Raw genomic sequence first — 19,230 nt, 5'->3', positions numbered from 1 at the left:
TCCTAACCTGCCTGCCCCTGGGAGCTCACATTGAATCCAGTAGTTTTCAAGAAGAGCCATGCCGACTGGGAGTACTGTTATAACAGACTTGTTTTGGAAGGCAGAGGCAGTTTGCCTTCCAGAGACACATTCTATAAATAAAAACATTCTTTAATTGCTTTATCGTGTTGCTTAATTTTAGGGACATAGGAAACTGAGCATATCATTGGTACCAAAGATAACCTCCAGTATGAGAAAATATATTATTCTTTTGCAATTGCTGGAAACATAATATTTCATTCCGATGGCTTCAAATGAGATAATGCAACTTGTACAGGGACGAATTGACTAAAGTGTAATGGGAATCTGTTTCATAATTTGTTTTTTTAATGATTTGCCTAGCTCCTTTGACTGTTAGTTTTTGACCAGATGGAGGACTTCATTTGTGCCAAGATACAAAAATGATTTTGCTTTTCAATTCAGCATCTATTCATATTTGTTGACTACTTCAAAAACTTCAACAAATATGGCCCAACGCAATAGAGCAGAGGTTAAAGTCCTCATCTTAAAAGCGCTGGGATCCTAAATGGGTGTTGGTTCTAAACCCGGTAGCCTTGTTTCCCATCCAGCTCCCTACTTGTGGCCTGGGAAAGCAGTCGAGGACGGCCCAAAGCTTTGGGACCCTGCACCTGTGTGGGAAACCTGAAGAGGTTCCTGGGTTCAGATTGGCTCAGCTCCAACCATTGCAATCATTTGGGGAGTGAACCATTGGACGGAAGATCTTCCTCTCTGTCCTCCTCTCTGTATATCCGCCTTTCCAATAAAAATTTAAAAACCTTTACAAAGAAACTTCAATGAATAGAGGGTTTAGTTACCTTTATATACATTTTCCTTCGAATTTTCACATGTGTCATAACGAAAAATTATTTCAAATTGGGAAGTAGGGACAAACTAAGGGGACTTGGTTGGTCAATTAGCCTTTAATACTATCGAGAGTAAGGGTTTTATAATTGATTCTGAAAAAATTCTGAGTAAGTTACTAGGCATCTCCTTGTACAATAGTTGTGATGCTTAAATGTACCTGATAGACGATAGAGACAGCTTCTGTGGGAATCCCAGCAGGGTTCTACAAACGTCCCTAAGCCAACACATGGCTTTAGGCACTGAAGCTTTTCTCAGTTCCTTTTCCATTGCTTCCTCAGGAAGCTAAAACAAATTTAACAATAGTACTTCAAAGTTGCTATCTAATGTCTTTTTGAATGTGTACTCATTTATTTGAAAGAAAAAGAAAATGAGAAACTTTTATCCGCTGCTTGACTTCCGATATGCCCACCCTTGGGCCTCGGCCAGGTCAAGGCTGGAAGACAAAACTCCATCTCATGGATAGAAGGAACACGAGGACTTGGACCATCACCTGCTGCCTTTCAAAGTATGCAGTAGCAAGAAGCTGGATCAGAAGTAGAGGCAGGACTCAATTCCTAGCAACCCTATGTGAATGCAAGCTTCTCATGCAATGGCTCAACCTGCTTCAACACAATGCCAAGTCCCTACCTGACGTCTTTCAACCAAAGTTTGACACTGAAAGTTACAATATCTTCTCCCAGTGTCCGCACAATGGACAACTGCAAGAATAGGTTAGCAAGTTTGTGTAGCATGATGGACTTTCTGGTTCAATATGTCTGTCTATAAATTTGAGGTGAAAATAGAGAAGAAAAAGTTGAGTAGAAGGGAATGACTGTTCTGTCCAACTTGACACACATCCTCTGATGGAATTTCACCCAAAACTAGACTTGGAATAAACTACGTGAACATGTTCATTGTGGTATATAATGTAACATTTTAATGTATTGGATATAACACTTTAGCTTGGTAAGAATGGGAATTATATCTTATAATTTTAACAAACTCATTAAGCAAAATACATACCAATACACATTTATAATGCATGAAACCCCAAAGAAGAATGTTACAAATTATATCATCACTGTCTATAATAGAGTATCCATTGTTCTGACAAGAAGAAAATTTGTAGCACTATCTGCAATCAATAAAACACATTTGTAAATCTACGGGGGAACATTTTGTATATCAGAATATCAATGTATCATGAATAAAATATGTTATCTATGCAATTCAACCTTTAAAAGGAATTCTTTCAACTCATGCTGAGAACTGCTGATTCTGAAAATAGAGCCTCCTTAGGGTCATCTAGCATTTGAATTTGAAAACAGATCTTCAAAATCGCTCACTCTTAGCAAAGCTCTCTTGTGTTCTGCGTTTCCTCTCCAATGAAGTGGTATTGCAATTGTTTGATGACACCTATCCTGGAATTAGGTTGCAACTTCACACGTATACTTCGAATGTGTATTGTCTTTGATTTCTTCATTCTGTATCCAATCATCACTGACCTCAAAGAATCTCTAACTCATTAGCAATCAATAAAAATAAATGTATCTTTAAATTTATTTCTTCAACACATTACTGTGAGCTAAGAGAGATTCATAACAGCTAAAGAAAATACATTGATTATACAGCAGTATTACTACAACATTAAAAATAAAATTTGTAACAATATTTAGTCATATGATCAAAAACACAGCATCTCACTAATGAGTTTATAAATGAGTTTCCAGAGGAATTGAATTAGAGCCAAAGGAAAGATGATAGATGGTCTTTTACTAAGCTATAATGCATGTGCTATAAACTTAAGTGTAAATTTTAATTATTTTTGATACATTTATACAGTGTTACAACTGTAATTTTTAATTAGTTATAACCCTTTTACAGAAAATATGCCTAATGTCTAGCTTGTAATATGCCATCCTGTAATTTTGCTTATTCTTTTATGTAAACTACATCATAAAATTCAAGGGCTTTTTGTCTGGCTTTTATTTTTTACCCTAATCATTATGGTTTTGAGGTCCTTTCATCTTGTAGCCCTATACAACTACATTTTAGCTTTTTGTTTTGTTTTGTTGGTTTGTTTTAAAAGATTTATTTTATTTTCATTGGAAAGTCAGATATATATAGAGAAAGAGAGACATAGAGGAAGATCTTCCATTTGATGATTTACTCCCCAAATGGCCGCACCAGCCAGAGCTGAACTGATCTGAAGCCGAGAGCCAGAAGTTTCCTCTGGGTCTCCCACATGGGTGCAGGGTCCCAGAGCTTTTGGCCATCCTTGACTGCTTTACCAGGCCACAAGCAGGGAGCTGGATGAAAAGCAGAGCCTCCAGGACATGAACTGGATCATACTGGATCCAAGTGTGTACAAGGCAAGGGATTTAGCCTCTAGGCTACAAAGCCAGGCCCTTAAATTTGTTTTTAATCACTAAATGGTATTGCATTTTTTTCAATACATTGCATTTTGTTAACTATTTATCGTTTGAGGGGCATTTAAATGCATACAGTTTTAGCTGATAATAATGGTATGAGTATTTATATACAAGTTTTAGCATAGTCATGTTTTAATTTCTCATGCTTAGATATCTGAGTGGAATTTGTAAATTATTCATATGCAAAAGTAGCCAAGAAACTACCAGAGTGTTACCCTAAATGACAATGTGTTTATTTCCACCCGCTCTGTGTGATGGATTCTATTCCTCTACATCTTTGCCAAGACTGATTATTTGCAATCTTGTTAACCGTAGCCATTTAGTCAGATGGGCAGTGGTATCTCTTGCAATGTTTACTTGCATTTTCCTGTTAACTAATGATCTTGAGACTCTTCAGATGCTCCTTTACCATTTGTGTATCTGCTTTTGTGAAATTTTTATCCTATCTTTTGGCAATTATTGTATTTCAATCATTTGATTCTTCTTGGCAAGTCTTAAGAAGTTTTGTTTACTCCTAGATATAAAGAAATTTTCAAATATATGATTTGAAAATATTTTATCGCTGTTAGCTTATCTTCTCATTTCCTTAATGGTGTCTCTTGGAGAGAAATATTTTAGCTTTTTTATGAAATACAATTTGTATTCCAGATTATGCTTATATGTTATTTCTAGAAAACTAAAGGCCACAGTAATTACCTCCTATATTTTCTAAGTAGGTGGTGTCTCATGAAACATGTGGGGTCTTTCAGAACTATTACATTATTAAGGGCTTTGCCCTAGGAAGAGAGTAACATAGTTTCTTATGGGATTCCAGTTAGTTCCTGGTCTCTCTCTGTGTATCTCCTGTGTATCTCTCTGTGTATCTGTCTGTTCTTTGTCTCTTGTCCTCTCTTCCCTTTTTGTTATCAGCCATCATGAATTCTTCACCAGAACAAAGATGATATTGATACCACACCCATGAACCTCCTTCTTGATGTTTCATTGTAGTAACAGAAAACTATTATAATTTGATTCCCATCCATTTGATTTTACCTCTGCCATAATGTTAATATAATATAATTATGGTCATGACAACTTTAGAGTAAATTTAGAAAACAGGGATTCTCAATTTTCCACATTATTAATCTCTACTTTTGCTGCTTTTGTTATTTTAGGATCTTTGAATTTCCAAATTAAGCTTAAAAAATTTTAGTTGCTGAAGCAGTAAAAACTAACAGGTGTTCACTCCATCCATCTACAAAAATATGTTTGCTCCCTCAGGAAGCCAAGCTGCTGTTCTGGTGACCGACATTGCCCGGTGAAGGCATGCTTCTTACCACCTGAGCCAAGGTGGGCTGTGGTAGCAACCTGGGACAAAAGGACACAATTCTGCAGTTCTAATGTGAAGTATTTCACCGTTCTTCAAGGGTAAGTGTTTTTCAATTTATCCTATCTATCTTTCAATGGCTACTCAATAATTTTGAACAATTTCATACTCTTTCTTTGGAAGGGAGATTTCCTGTGAGGGGTGGCTGGAGCGTCAGCCTTGAAAACCAGTAAGACCTCTGCCCTCTCCGACCTGGCATTATTTTAGATCCAGTTCGGTTCTCCAACAATCCTCTGTAACCTTGTAACCTTGTTCTTCAACAATCTGCTTAACTTCATGGCGCTGTGTCTGACAGCTCTATCCACCAATCGCCAGCAGCCCGCGACCCTATCCACCAATCACTCCCAGCCCCGTATTCCCATTACCAGCACCGTGCCTCCTTTGTTTTTTTTTCCCTCTCTCCTGTCTCTGCTCCCCCCGCCCCCGACCCCATCGCCTCCCACTCCCCTGCCACCTCCTTCTCTGCTCTCTGCTTTCTCTCCCTTCCCCTTGGCCACCTCTCTGGCTTGAATAAAAACCTCCTAAGTGACTCGCTGCCTCAGCTGTCCTGGGTTTGTGGCAAAAATTCCTAATAAGAGCTAAAGTTTGAATGTCCTTTTCAAATACTCTTTACTCTTTACGAGTAATTTGAAAGATTCATGTTACTTGTCTTGCTCTCAGTTATGAACTTTGTAATGACTCATGGTGCACTTGCTCAGGAAGCTCAGTATTTGTCAAATTATTTAACTATTCATATTTTCAAATAGTCCAAATGTTGACTAACCATATCACTAATGGAATGGTATGTATATTAGACACAAATAAGTTTCCTCAATACTGTTTATAATGTATTATATATAGAGACACTTGCAGTTATAATTTTCAAAACATTGTTTTTAATTATGTAATTAGTATCTGTTGGTTACAAAATATGCAAAATCAGTTATAAATATATATGCATAAAGCATGTATCAGCATTTTATAAATTTAAGATTGATTCATACTTAAGTGTTCATTTTTAAATTATTTTAAATTTAAGATTGGTCTTACTTGTCATGCTATCACAATATTAGTATTTTCAAGCTGAGATATTCAAGAATGTGGGCCAGTGTTGACTCAGCTCCTTCAAGGGAGGAATGTTCTAACTCCCTAGCTCTCTGTGAAAGACTTCAATAGGACACAGTGTAACTCATGCAGGTGCTGAGGATTCCCTGCTACCTTATGTAAATTATCAAAGGATATGAATTTGAAGGTTTCAAATGCTTTACAACCTAAGTAAGTTTGAAGTTGACCATCAAGTGGGAAAATCACTAAAAACGAAATTCTTAACACTGTAGATCTGATAGAATTTATAGTCAACTAAATATTATACTTGTATTTGCTTAAGTATAATATTTAATAAGAAATCTGCTTCTATAGTACACACATTGATTTTTATCATAATATCCATTTCTTTGTTTTCATTATCAATGCTATATTTCTTTCCTGTTCTTGTTTTCCTAATATTCAGTGTAGATCACAATACAGTCAGTGAGTGATGCATCTATCTGATGATGGTGGTACTGATAATGATATCGTTGGTAGCTATTTCTTTGGCCATGGCTGATGAATCCTATCTCTTCTGGGCTGTTTCTACAATGAATATGGTTAATAGTTTCAAGCAGGATGCATTTTTTCGGTGGCAAAGCATGATTTTAAACCTATTATTTAGAAAAAAACTGTGATTGGAGGAATGAAGATTGACATAAAGGGGAAAAGGTAAAACAGCTGCTCTTCAGCACAGTTTACAGATGTCAATTTCAATTCTATCTCAAAGTATAATACAAGACAATCAGACTGTAAGTGATATTCTATAGATATAACAATGATTGTTTAAATACAGGCATTTAGAAAGATGTTGTAATATCCTTGCATTAGCTTCCTAGGGCTATCAGTCTCACAGAGAGCACAGCTATTTATTTTAAGCAACAGACAATTGGTAGTCCCAGCACGATAGCCCAGTGGATAAAGTCCTTGTCTTGCATGTGCTGGGATCCTATATGAGGGCCAGTTCTAATCCCCGTGGCTCTACTTCCCATCCAGCTCCCTGCTTGTGGCCTGGGAAAGCAGTTGAGGATGACCCATAGCCTTGGGACCCTGTGCCCACGTGGGAGACCTGGAGGAAGTTCCTGGCTCCTGGCTTTGGATCAACGCAGCACCAGCCATTGTGGCCACTTGGGGAGTGAATCATTGGACAGCTCTTCCTGTCTGTTTCTCCTCCTCTCTGTATATATGACTTCCCAACAGAAATAACCAAATCTTAAAAAAACAAAAACAGACATTTATTTTCTGACAGTTCTTGAAACAACAAATCCAAAACCTAAGCATTTTTAGTTCTTCTCAGGTCTCTTCCTTGCCTTCCCAGATGCCCGTCACCTATTGCACCCTTGCGTGACCTTTCTTTCATATATGGATATATCCTAATATCTGCTTTGTACAAAGACGTCAGCCATATTGGATTGGAGCCCACTCCAATGATCTCATCTAATCTTAATAATCTCTTTGAAGACCCAGTAGCCATATATAGCCACATGCTGAGCTACTGGGAGTCAGGATTTCAACATCTGAATTTTGGAAGAATATGCTTCAGTTCATAATAGATATCATTACTGACACTTTTATGAGTATAAAAAAATAAAAATATTTGCTAGCTTATTCGATTCTCACAGGAAAAGTATAATTATTTTGTTATCCTTGTTTTACATACAAGGAACTTAGAAGTTAAGTTAGTTCATATAGCCAGTAAATGGAGAAGTCAGAATTCAAATCCAGACAGGCAGCGTCTAAGATTATAGTTGATACTCAGCTCTTCTTCACTCTTCTTTCTCTAATCATCCTAATTTCTCAACTGGCTCTGTCCCTCAGGCATACTCCAGAACTGCATCTTCTTTGGAAGAGTCATGAAAGTGAATAGTTCTTCATAGTGAAAATGAATCATCTCCTTGTATTTTACCTTTGCCTTACAGTCCTCTCAGAGGTAGTACAACTAAATACAAATAATATGAATAAATAGAGCAAATTATTTGCTTGCCAGATTTCTAAGGGTCCATATGTACTTTTTTCCAAGTGTAGGATTTATCTGGCTCCAGGAGAGTTTTTGCATAAAATAACACAAATCTATTTTATTTAAACAATGGTTATGCTTTTAAATGTCAATTAAGTCATTTTACAGCTTTATCAGCAAAAAAAAAAAAAAAAGAATGTTAGGCTTAATTCAGGGATCACAAAAATGGTTCTCATTCCTTTCAGCCCCCACCCCACACTCTGCAGATGCCACCCTATATGCCCAGAATTAAGAGCGAACTAGTTAAAGATGGAGAATTCCCAAGTAAATTTTCTTACTACAGTGTCTGCTTCCTGTAGCAAGAGTGTTCTCTCTGTCTTTGCTTTTAGATAAATGCAAAGTGGAGACCTACAGTCATTAGCTGAATCCCCGATACCTGGCATTCTTTAATACAGGCGTAGGGTTGCTTCAACCCACTCTTCCCCCTTGCTCTTTAAGAGCTTCCATTTTTCTTTCAGATTTTCTCTTGATTTTTATTTATTTATTTATTTATTTTTTGCTTTTGTATCCAACCAAAATCCCTTGATTTTCAACCAGTGTAGGAACAGTGCACCATAGGAGTCCATAGGCTAATAATTCCATCCCAATCCCCATTACTGATGGAAAGTGAGAATTCCTTCAAGTCTTAGTGAATAAGTATAAATATCTACAGGAATCGTTTCAAAAGCAGTCTCCTTACTTGGTGCCTATTCTTCAGTGTTATTCCAGGAAACCATCTGGATGGAAACTGGATGTTTGTAGCAAGTCACCTTGCTTTACCCAGTAGGGCTTTTGAAGTCATAAACACAATAATGCCATGAACTTGCCCAGTTGGCCTTATTCCAAAAAGATTCTGAGAGCCTTAGTTAGCCAAGTATCAACTCAGCAGCATGTCTGTCTGGAACTTCTACAAACGAGGCCCTAGTTATTTTCTTTAATTTTTCTTCACCACAAAATAAGAATCGAGAACTGACTTGTCAATATGCATGGGATTTATACTGCTAAATGTCATGTCTACTGCTTCAACATTTTTCCTCCTGTCCTCACATCAGTGTGTGACTTCTATTTTCTGCATGTGAGTCATAAGAAAGTAGAACATTAAATTGTAAGATTGATGAACTAACAAAGATGATTGCTCATTTTTCATGACTATAGTCTATCATCAAATAGGTATTTCTAAATTTTATTTTCATTGAATTATAACTTGCATAATAATATATATTTTTCATTTTATGATCTCTGAATCCCATGTTACGTGATTTTAAATCAGCCATCCATCCTTTGAAAGAATAGTACACATGTGTGCACCTGCTTATCATCTGCCTATATACCTATGTATATGTGAGATATATATATATATGTATGTGGTAATGGCAATGGTAAAATGTTTTAAAAAATTCAATTTAAGATTAACCACTGAAAATAGATGAAAATAAAGTCAAATTTAAGGAGTACGGTGTTTATTGATATGGAGAAGCAGAATTTAAACAATTTAAGCAAAACTGTGGACATCATCAAATATACAGTAGAGAACAGTATGCAGACATACAGTGGAGCCGAACTTCCCAAGAACTAGAGTTAGCTTACTCTTCTGTTTGAAAAAAAAAAAAGTCTATCATTTTCCAGGAAATAGTAATGCAGAGTATTTAGTATTGTGACATATTCTACTAATGGCTTTACCCACATGCCGCAACAACAACCCGAAAACTCTGTTTTTAAAAATACTTTTAAAAAAAATAATGGTTCGTTATTTCTAAGGAAGCGCAAATGCCACCCTGCTGCGTGGAGAAGATGTCCAGGATGGCAGCCACGTTCTTGAAAGAATCAGTAAACTGTGTCTCGGTAGCATTCTTGCAGTGAAAGAGTTGTTTTGTTTATTTTCCTCAAAACTAAAAGATGTCTATAGCTAAAAATGCTACTCTATTGTTAGTTATGTTTCTGAAAGTATGAATTCAGCTCTTAGGAGTGGTTTGCTTCTTTGCAAAGTTAAAAATTAGGGTTGGACAACTTGAGCAGTGCATGCTTGGGAGGAGAGTCATCACAGCTCCTGGGCCTCACCAAGCCCCCTTGTCCATGGCCACGACTCCAGCCATTTGATACCATGTCAAGAAGGTTAATTTTGGAGTGCTACCATAGTGGGTGAATTCTTTGGCTATTATTCTCTTTATTTGTATTTTGTTTTGTGAATTTTATATTATGAGCTCAAGAAAGCAGAGGAAATATGATGAATCAGGTATCAGAACCTAGGAATTTTTATTCTCAGCTTCCCGAATGAGGTTTCATTTTACAAATTGGATAATCAAGCATCCTTTTCTTACAAAAGTCATGAGGTACCTGAAAAATAGCTAATTAAAAAACAAACTTTTCAAAAAGACAGTGCCCCAAAGCTCCCAAAAGCAGCAGGGAGGATGAGCAGCAGAGGAAATGGTTCATCAACTCTGGGGACATGAACTCGCGAGCCTGAGTCACATCTCGGGGCCTCCCATGAAGCAGTTAGAGCTGTTGTCACCAATTCACTTTTTTTTCCAGGACGAGCAGGGAGCTGTTCATCTGTTTCTGTGGCGATGGAGGCTTTCACAATGTCATCTGGCCAGAGAAATGTAACCGCAGCCATAATGACTTCAGACTGAAACTATTTCAGCAGCGGCAAAGGCAGGGAAAACAAAGCAGCAGCCAGTTCCCAAGTAAACCCCTGTGAGTGCTGCGTGTTGGCCAATTATCAAGGGGATTTTTATGGGAAACCATATCAAGAATGTGGCAGAGCTTCTTAGGGTGCCGATTTTCCTTTCTTGGGGCTGAGGAAGAAACCGAACACCCCTGGGCCTCAGGATAATTGGGGTAGAAATGTCAGGATTCAAAGTGGGCCTTGGTCTTTGGATCTGTGAACTTAATGAGTCAGTTGAGCTTGATGCAACTCAACTTTCTTCCTCTTCTACCTGTTTACCTGCATTCTTCCACATTGAAAAGGAGAAGGGGGGCATGATAACAACAGGTACACATTTCTGAAAATGTTTTCTTTTGACATTCATAGTGGATGACTTCTGCATATGTCAGATTTTTCCATGAGTACATTCATGTTTGAAGAAAAAAATAGAACTGATGAGAAATAAAGCTAATAATGGTACTGACAGAGCACAGCATAGCGTAAATACATTGTAACTGCTAATGAATTCCCAGCCTACTAGCCACAATTCCATGCCTTCTCCCCCACTGAAGAAAAAATATAGGAATACAAGTGACCAGGAAGAATGCTATAATTAGTAAAAATCTTGTTCCAGACTAATTTATTTAGCAATAAATCAAGATTAATCTTAAAGCACAACGTGTTTTATTCATCAGTAGCACAAACTTGGCAGTTTTTCTAAATACAGCAGAACAGAGGAGTATTTTATCAAAACAAACTATGCATGTCCAAATATCATCAAAACATCCTCAAAATAACTCAACAAATTAAAGCTACTGGAGGAACAATTTGCTAAAATGTTTCAAACTTCAATAGCCGTCTAGAGTATCTGTACACAAAAACTCCAAGGGAAAAATATATTTGACTAAGCTGTTGCAAAGATTTTGCCAATATGTATCAAATATTTTAATACATGTATCCTTTGATCCCACAATTCTTTTCTAAGAATTCAGCATTAACAAATACTTAATGAGTTTTTTTAAACAACAGCAGAAGTATGAGTAACTATAGCCTAAGGAAAAAAAACAAGATTAGACTTCTGAAAATGTAGGCTTAAGTTTCAGCTGTATCTTACTAATATCAGTTTAAAAAGAACCTGTGGGGAGAGGCTGGCATGATGGCTTAGTTGGCTAATCTTCCACCTGCAAGCCCTGGTATCTCATATGATTCATTTTCTAACTGCTTCACTTCTCATCGAGCTTTCTGCTCGTGGCCTGGGAAAGCTAAGAAAGACAGCTCACTGCCCTGAGACCCTTTACTCATGTGGGAGACCCAGAGGAAGCGCCTTGCTCCTGGCTTGGGCTCTGCTCTGGCCATTGCAACTATTTGGAGAGTGATGGAAAAATCTTTCTTTCCGGCTCTCCTTTTCTTTATAAATCTGCCTTTCCAATAAAACTAAATATACATTAAAAAAAAAAAAAAGAACCCAGGCCCGGCATGGTAGCCTATGGGCTAAAATCCTCACATTTGTATGCACCAGAATCCATATGGGTGCCAGCTCATGCCCCAGCTGCCCGGCTTCCCTGCTTGTGGCCTGGGAAAGCAGTTGAGGATGGTCCAAAGCCTTAGGACCCTGCACCTGCATAGGAAATCTGGAGAAAACTGGCTTTGGATCAGCATACCTCTGGCTGTTGTGGCCACTTGGAGAGTGAACCAGTGGACATAAGATCTTCTTCTTCTGTCTCATCCTCTCTGTATGTATAACTGACTTTGCAATAAAAAAAATCTTTTAAGAACCTGTAGGATATATAGCAACTGGAAACTAAGCTATATCTAAAGCTTTATTATATATATTTTAAATATATTTAAAAACATCAAGTCAACATAAAAGATTTCTCTGCCTGTTCCCGGACAGAAAAACAGTAGCCTCATAGCACAGAAACTTAATTAAAGGCAATTACTTAGTAAGATCAGAAATAAAACAGCAGAGTATGTCATTGGAAGTAAACATTGAAGAGATATAATTAAGAACAAGAGAATGAAAAAATACACTGGGAAATTAGGTATAATCTGAAAATGAACAGTCCTAAGAATTCTGTTGTTCAAGAGTATCTTGAGGTTAAAGGCTAAACTGATACCAAGAGAGAATTTCGGCACTTCTTTGAGATTCTGTGTGTTTTAAACCCAGTTTTGATTAAATAATCTATAGAGAAGACACTTGGGCAGTATTCGACAACAAAGCAGCTGCCTCATGTCTTCCCACAGATTTAGAATCGATTCTGACAGGTTGCCAGCTGATGTAGCCTTTTCTAAACTTCATGGAGCAGTGGGCTGGGGGAACATTCTTTCTAGGAAATATTTAGCAGTTATTACACACACACACACGCACGCACACACACACACTCATGGTGCTTCATGACTATGTTCTCATAGCACAGTATGTTTTCATATTCCCTTTAAGCATCCACTTAGTTACTGGAAGTTACAAATATTTCTTCCGTAAAGACCTGGGAAGGTGCTGCTCCTGCTCAGAACTCTAAATTTTGCCTGGAGTGCGTAACTTTGGGTGCTCGGCACACCTCTTAAGTTTCCAGAACACGGTGAATTCTGTGAGACATCAGTGTGGAAAACACTGCATTAAAAAGCCTGCATGTTGTGCTTTATGATGGAGCTTTAAAAACAATTCTGTAATTCTGTAATCTGTGCCCAGCACTGTTTCAGGCCTGGACATACAGAATTGCCCTCAGATATGCAGTCTACAGATGCTGAGTTACTCTGGGTTCTTTAAGAAGTTGACTGTGGTGAACATCCAGTGCAGTGGTCAGATGCCACTTGGGGCTCCCCTGTCAGTACTGCAGTGCCTGGGTTTGAGGTCTCCCAATCTCACTATAGCTTTCTGCTAATACATAACCTAGGGGACAGCAAAATGAGCCTCAATTAGTTGGGTCTCTGATCTCCATGTGGAAAATCCCAAGTTCCAAGGTGGTCTTTGCTTCCAAACAGTAAACCCATGGATGGGAGACTTCTTTCAGACTTAACCCACTTTTCTCACCACTAACATAATTATGTTAAAAAATAAATCAGCCCCAGCACAGTAGCCTAGCAGCTAAAGTCCTCACCTTGCACACGCTGGGATCCCATATGGGCATTGGTTCTAATCCCGGCAGTTATTTTTCGCATGTAGCTTCCTGCTTGTGGCCTGGGAAAGCAGTCGAGAACGGCCCAAAGCCTTGGGACCCTGTACCCATGTGGGAGACCCAGAAGAAGTTCCTGGCTCCTGGCCTTTGGATCGACACAGCACCACTCATTGTGGCCACTTGAGGAGTGAATCATCGAATGGAAGATCTTCCTCTATGTCTTTCTTCTCTGTATATCAGACTTTCCAATAAAAAAATAAATATTTAAAAAAGAAATATATATCATAAAATTTATTTTTTTCACTCTTTTAAGTGTTTGGTGCATTAGTGGCAAGTAGAGTCACCCTATTGTACTAAAATCTCCAGAACACCTCTTCATAAAAAACTAAATCTTGCATATTTTTAATACATCACATTTGCATGTATTTTATATGAATGGAAAATGATAGGTGACTTGTAAGTCTAAGGGGAATATACAGTGTTCATGTAAAAATGAAATCATAAATATGGGAACAAATTTTTCTCATCATGCATGGAAACTGCATGTTATAAAAACATTATGCATAGATTTCTAGGCTTCGGCATTGCGATAAACTCATACGCTCAATTCCATTTTTCCATGAACTTTTTCAAGTGTCTTTGTGGGTAAGACTCTATGACAATCAAAAACATATTATCCAACAAAAGAAATCTATTGAATAAGATTTTAAAAAGTGAAGTTTCTGCTGTCTGCTAAGCTTTCCCCTCTGCACAGTTTCCTTCATAATTGTTGTTCAAATCATTGGTTGCTGTGAGTTCATCTTAGTGTTTGGTAACAGCACTGGCCGTTAACACAAGTGGATCGGGAGAGGCGTGGGAATACAGCCAGGTTCCCCAAGTTTTAATTTGCAAGCAGTAGTATGATTTAGAAGTGGAGTTGCTACATCAATAATTTCAATTTGCTGCCTTTAGAGTTCCAGCACCATAAATAAGAAACTGACTATGCTGATGTTATCTCTCTAAGCCAGCATTCAAAGCCAACCAAAGAGCATTCCTCAAAGACGTCGGAAAGCATGCATTCTAACTGAAGCCAGAAGATGTGTCCTACAAACTGAGCCCCATTCTTTCATAGAGTTCAATGAGCAGCCGAGACACTTACACAAAACCTGTGAGGGTAAGTGCTTCCTTAGTTACTGTGCTTGCCCTCACACAAAGTATTTTGCTTCATTTTGAAAGTTTTAGAATTTAATCCTTTTATGGTAGTCCCAAAATGAGTTTACTTTTTTAAAAAAAAAAAAAAGTTTTTCTTTTTATTAGAAAGGGAGATTTTACAGAGAGAAATAAAGACAGAGAGAAAGATTTTCCATCCATAGTCCATACGTGAAACAGTTACCAAGTCTGGAGCTGAGCTGCTAAGAAGCCAGTAGCCAGGAACCTTTTTAGGGTTTCCCATACAGGTGCAGGATCCCAAGACATTGGGCCGGTCATCCTCCACTGGTTTCCCATGCCATAGGCAGAGAGTGGAGCAGCAGGGACACAAACCAGTGCCCTATAGGATCCTGGTGCTTTGAGATGGAGGTTTAGCCAGTTGAACCAAAGAGCTGCTCCCCAGGTACTTTTCCATTTTGATTCTGAGATGGTGATCAAATTCCAACAAAAATGAATAAGAATTTTTGCACATAAAAGAGAAAAATTAAAAACAAAGGAAGAAAGAAGTGAAGAAAGATTGAGAAGGACAAAAAAGGAAAAAGTGGAAAGTATTCTCAGGGTTGTATATGGGAACTACTCTGAAACTGTTCTTTGCACTAATATCACATTAATGTGAGAATTTCTGAGAAATTATCTTGTGGTACTTATGCATTTGCTGTGACCCTGAGACAATAACATATGAATAATTTCATTATAGAAAAAGGGATTTTTTTTTTTTTTGTCCATGAAAGGGAGAGCAAGTAAAGCTCAAATGAAGTTAAGAATCCCTTGGATTCACTAGATGAATTTTTCATGACTTGGACTAACATTCAGCAAAAGCTTCTCATTTGTTAGCTGCAGCTGGTACCAATTGAGAAGAATCCTGCTGCTCTCTCTGTCTGAGACTGTCATTCTGGCTTTTAATCCCTTGAAAGATTGTTATTGTTTCTAATTTATAACTTCTCTGTATCTTAATTTTCATCTCCAATTAGATCAACCATTGGGTGTGAGTCATTGCTCGCCTGTGATCACCGTTCTAGAACAAGGATTCGAAGCAGTCTACTTCGAACTCTTTGACATCGTCACCATTGGCATCCATCTACAGAGATCTGAAGACAGTGATGAGATAAAGTAATTACCTTCTTCAAAAGGTGAGTTCCTCTCTCTTGGATCACAGTATTTGGGAACTTTGAAAATTCCTTTTGTTTCATAATATTACATTTATTGAAATGTGTTACTGAAATGGTTAATATAAACGTGTGTTTTAGGCAATCTAAGATTTTACCAGTTGTGAATGACAGGATTTCATGCAATAAGAATTCTTACTTCATCTTGGTTGCCCTTACTCAAAGAATACATGTCTTTTAATGTGACACAGTAGTAATTTTTTGTGCCATGTGAATGATCTTTCCCTGAACTACTTTGTATTACAAAATTGTCTTAAGGCAGACAACCACAAACACTTGATATTTCAGATGTTCAAAAGCTTTGCTCACATTGAAGTGCTAGAAAGTTATTATATTCCAGCTCATTTCCAGCTTCCCAGGCTTACTAAATTGCTGAGTCATGCTGACTCATGGATGGGTCTTATGCTCTGGATGTCTCCATCAAGATTCTTCATTTATTTCTGAACCAAATTCTCCTCTTATTTTTTTTTTTAAATATTTTTTGGAAAAATAAAGTTCAATTAGAAAAATCCACTGTCTGCAGCTGCAACTGGTATTTTGAGTTCCCTGCTTCATTTACCAGAAATATTTCATCAGGCTGGAAATGCTGACAAATATGACACATACATGACAGCTGCATGTAACTGTGGTAGTAATATTTTATACATATTTTCAGTTTATTTGCTTAAATATCAACGGAGAAAGACAGAAAGAAGGAAAAAAAATGAAGACAAACACAAAACTCCCATCCAAAGTTCACTCCCCCAGGTGGTTGAACTGGCTAGGACTGGACCAGGCCAAATTGGAAGCCAACAGTGCAATCCCACCCTGCCATGTGAGTGGCAGGAACCAAGTTCTTATTTTACTGCCTCCCACTTGCACGTTAGTAAGGAGCTGGATTGAGAGCTAAACTCTCAATTGAATCATTTTCTTACTAACAAGTAAGAAAGAAAATGTGCCATACTATCTATTCTTTGTTGTGATCTCAAAAGATAAAAATTAAATCAATACATCAGTGTATCAGGGAGTTAAACATCAAATTTAAGATAATGTGTGTATTTAGCAAAAATTGAATGGCCAGATGTGGAAATATGGAATGAGATATAAGATGAGAGGTTTAGCCAGGAGTTTCCTCTTGCTTTTAATATTCACTCATTTGCCAAAAGGAACAAAAAGCTAAGAGTTAGATTTATGTTATCATTTTTTTGAGAGTCATCTGTAATGTGTCAGTAGTGCTTGACAGAATTAGTCAAAATTATCTACACTAGGATACCTGGATCGTTGCAGTACACCTGTAGTGGGTCTCTAAGTTTCAGGCACATTTACTGGATAATACTTGTTGAGAATCTACAAATGGCTAGAAATGGCTTGCCTGAATTGATTAGGAAGCAGGGCAGATAAAAAGCACGATGGGATAGCAGAAAGTGGCTCATGTAAGGATTCCACGACAGGGACTGTATGGCACTCTGCAGCCAGGCTGCTCCCTCACAGCAAGTGTAAGTACACCTTATGCACCCATCATTCTACATCTCCATACCTGGACTCATTAAACATGATGTAGGATGTTAAAGATGCATATAGGCACCCAATGCAGAGAACTGTTCACTTTGTATCCTGCAGACTTTATGAGTGTTGTTGATTGAAAGTATGGCTCAGTGCACTTTTAAAAATTACTTTAATGACTATTTACATAATGTGAGCCTTTGGTATAACTTCTAATTCCACTGGCACCTGCCCTGGTGCCCTGATCTCGCAACTCCTTTGTATTTGCTATTCCTGGGTAACTCTTGCATTCAAAAACCTCAGGAGTCATAGCTCACCTTCTCTAGACCTAAGATGGCACCTTCTCACTGAAACCTCCCCTGCATAATCCTAGTAGTCACACAGCTGTCTTCATCATCTTTATGATTTTGTCTGACCTTTCTGCTTAGTATTACTTCTACTTACAATTATACCTGTTACTTGCCCATGACTCTCCATCATAATAAAAACACCATAAACACAAGGAAGTTCACCTGCTTATTGACATCTCTCTCCCTTAGTAATTAGGAATATGTTTGTTAGGTGAGCTATAGAATATTTTACATACACGGTGATGCTTGGACTTAATAATTAAGAATGTATTTGTTAGGTGAGCTATAGAATATTTCACTCGCATAATGACGGTTGGACTTGACTACTTTGAAGTGTCTCTTCAACTCTACTGTCCTTTATAAATTTCTAGTTGCACAGTTTAATATGTATATTGCTTTTCTTTAAAAAGGAGATGGAATAATAGCCCAAATGAGATCAATGCCAAAATTTAAAATATTTTAAGCATTATTTCATGGAAAGTGATATGGAGGTCTTCCTACTCTGCAGTAGGAATGACATATCCATGTTTTGAAATGTGCAAATGAAGCGATATTAATAATTATTTGCCCTTTAGATTGGTTTTGTGCTGCCCCATACAGTCTGATGCTTTTTTCCTTCTGTTTTTGAGACTTCTTTGAATTAGCTAGCTTTACATATCACCGTCCACCTTCTAACTTTAGGATTTTCTTGCCTATGTATGTAATATTGAAGCTTATTGATGTCTTTTTTTCCTGTGGTCCAGAGTCTTTTCATAATTCATATCTTATTGTTTTTGTCATATCCGTAAAGCCTTTCTATGATGATAGTCTCAGAATATTGGTTAGAAGTCTCCACGCAGGATATATCAGGAAAACACAGAACACTATGTAATATATGTAAAAGCTGGCAGACATTTTCTCAATAAAGTGAAAAAGCTTCCAAAAATCATTTTCTTTCAGCTCTTCATATTTGTTTCAGATTAGTCAGTGGCATTTGCAGTTCCCATGACATTAAATCAGTGTTTCAGAATTATGGTTACATAAAAGGCATTATATACTTCAAGTAGAAAATGATGCATCCTATTTTTTCTCTGTTTTTATGATTGGGACTAATATAAATCAACTTTAAGAAACACCATGACCTTTACTTATTCAAGATGAAATTTAGCGGCACAGTTTTATAGTTTACTTTTGAACTGGAGCTTGCAAAGAGAGAAGCAAACCCTTTAAATGAGAAGTTTATGTAATTTATTTGCACTGATGCATTTTATTACAGTGCCAGTTGATAAAGTGATGACCCTAAAACTTTTAAGGGTAGTGATGCCAGATTGGTCCTCCACATAGCCAATGGCATGATTTTGAAGACAGAACCACTCCTGTAATTAAAAATTTCTGCAATTTTACCACTTATTCCTAACTGCATCACTATTACATATTAAACACTCAAAAACTACGTACACATTTACAACAACATGAAGTTAAATAATAGACCAAATGTCATGAAGAAATGCAAAAGAAAATTGAAAACCTTGAAGAAAGTGATGCTACTGCATGGCCTATGTGT

General features: G+C 37.3%; 1 long non-coding RNA gene across 1 annotated transcript in view; it reads left to right on the top strand.

Moving 5' to 3' along the window:
- Window positions 1-16,182, top strand: part of LOC121154495 — a 163,256-nt gene extending 147,074 nt beyond the window's left edge. Inside the window, exons 5-8 of the long non-coding RNA XR_005883534.1 lie at window positions 4,575-4,721; window positions 14,505-14,654; window positions 15,661-15,823; window positions 16,172-16,182. This is a non-coding gene — a long non-coding RNA (uncharacterized LOC121154495). The remainder of the gene's footprint in view (window positions 1-4,574; window positions 4,722-14,504; window positions 14,655-15,660; window positions 15,824-16,171) is intronic.
- The last annotated feature ends 3,048 nt before the right edge of the window (window positions 16,183-19,230 follow it).

Source organism: Ochotona curzoniae, unplaced genomic scaffold (assembly GCF_017591425.1).
Source record: "Ochotona curzoniae isolate NIBS_2020 unplaced genomic scaffold, NIBS_Ocur_1.0 contig_2754, whole genome shotgun sequence".
NCBI lineage: Eukaryota > Metazoa > Chordata > Mammalia > Lagomorpha > Ochotonidae > Ochotona > Ochotona curzoniae.
This window is presented reverse-complemented; position numbering and strand designations above follow the sequence as displayed.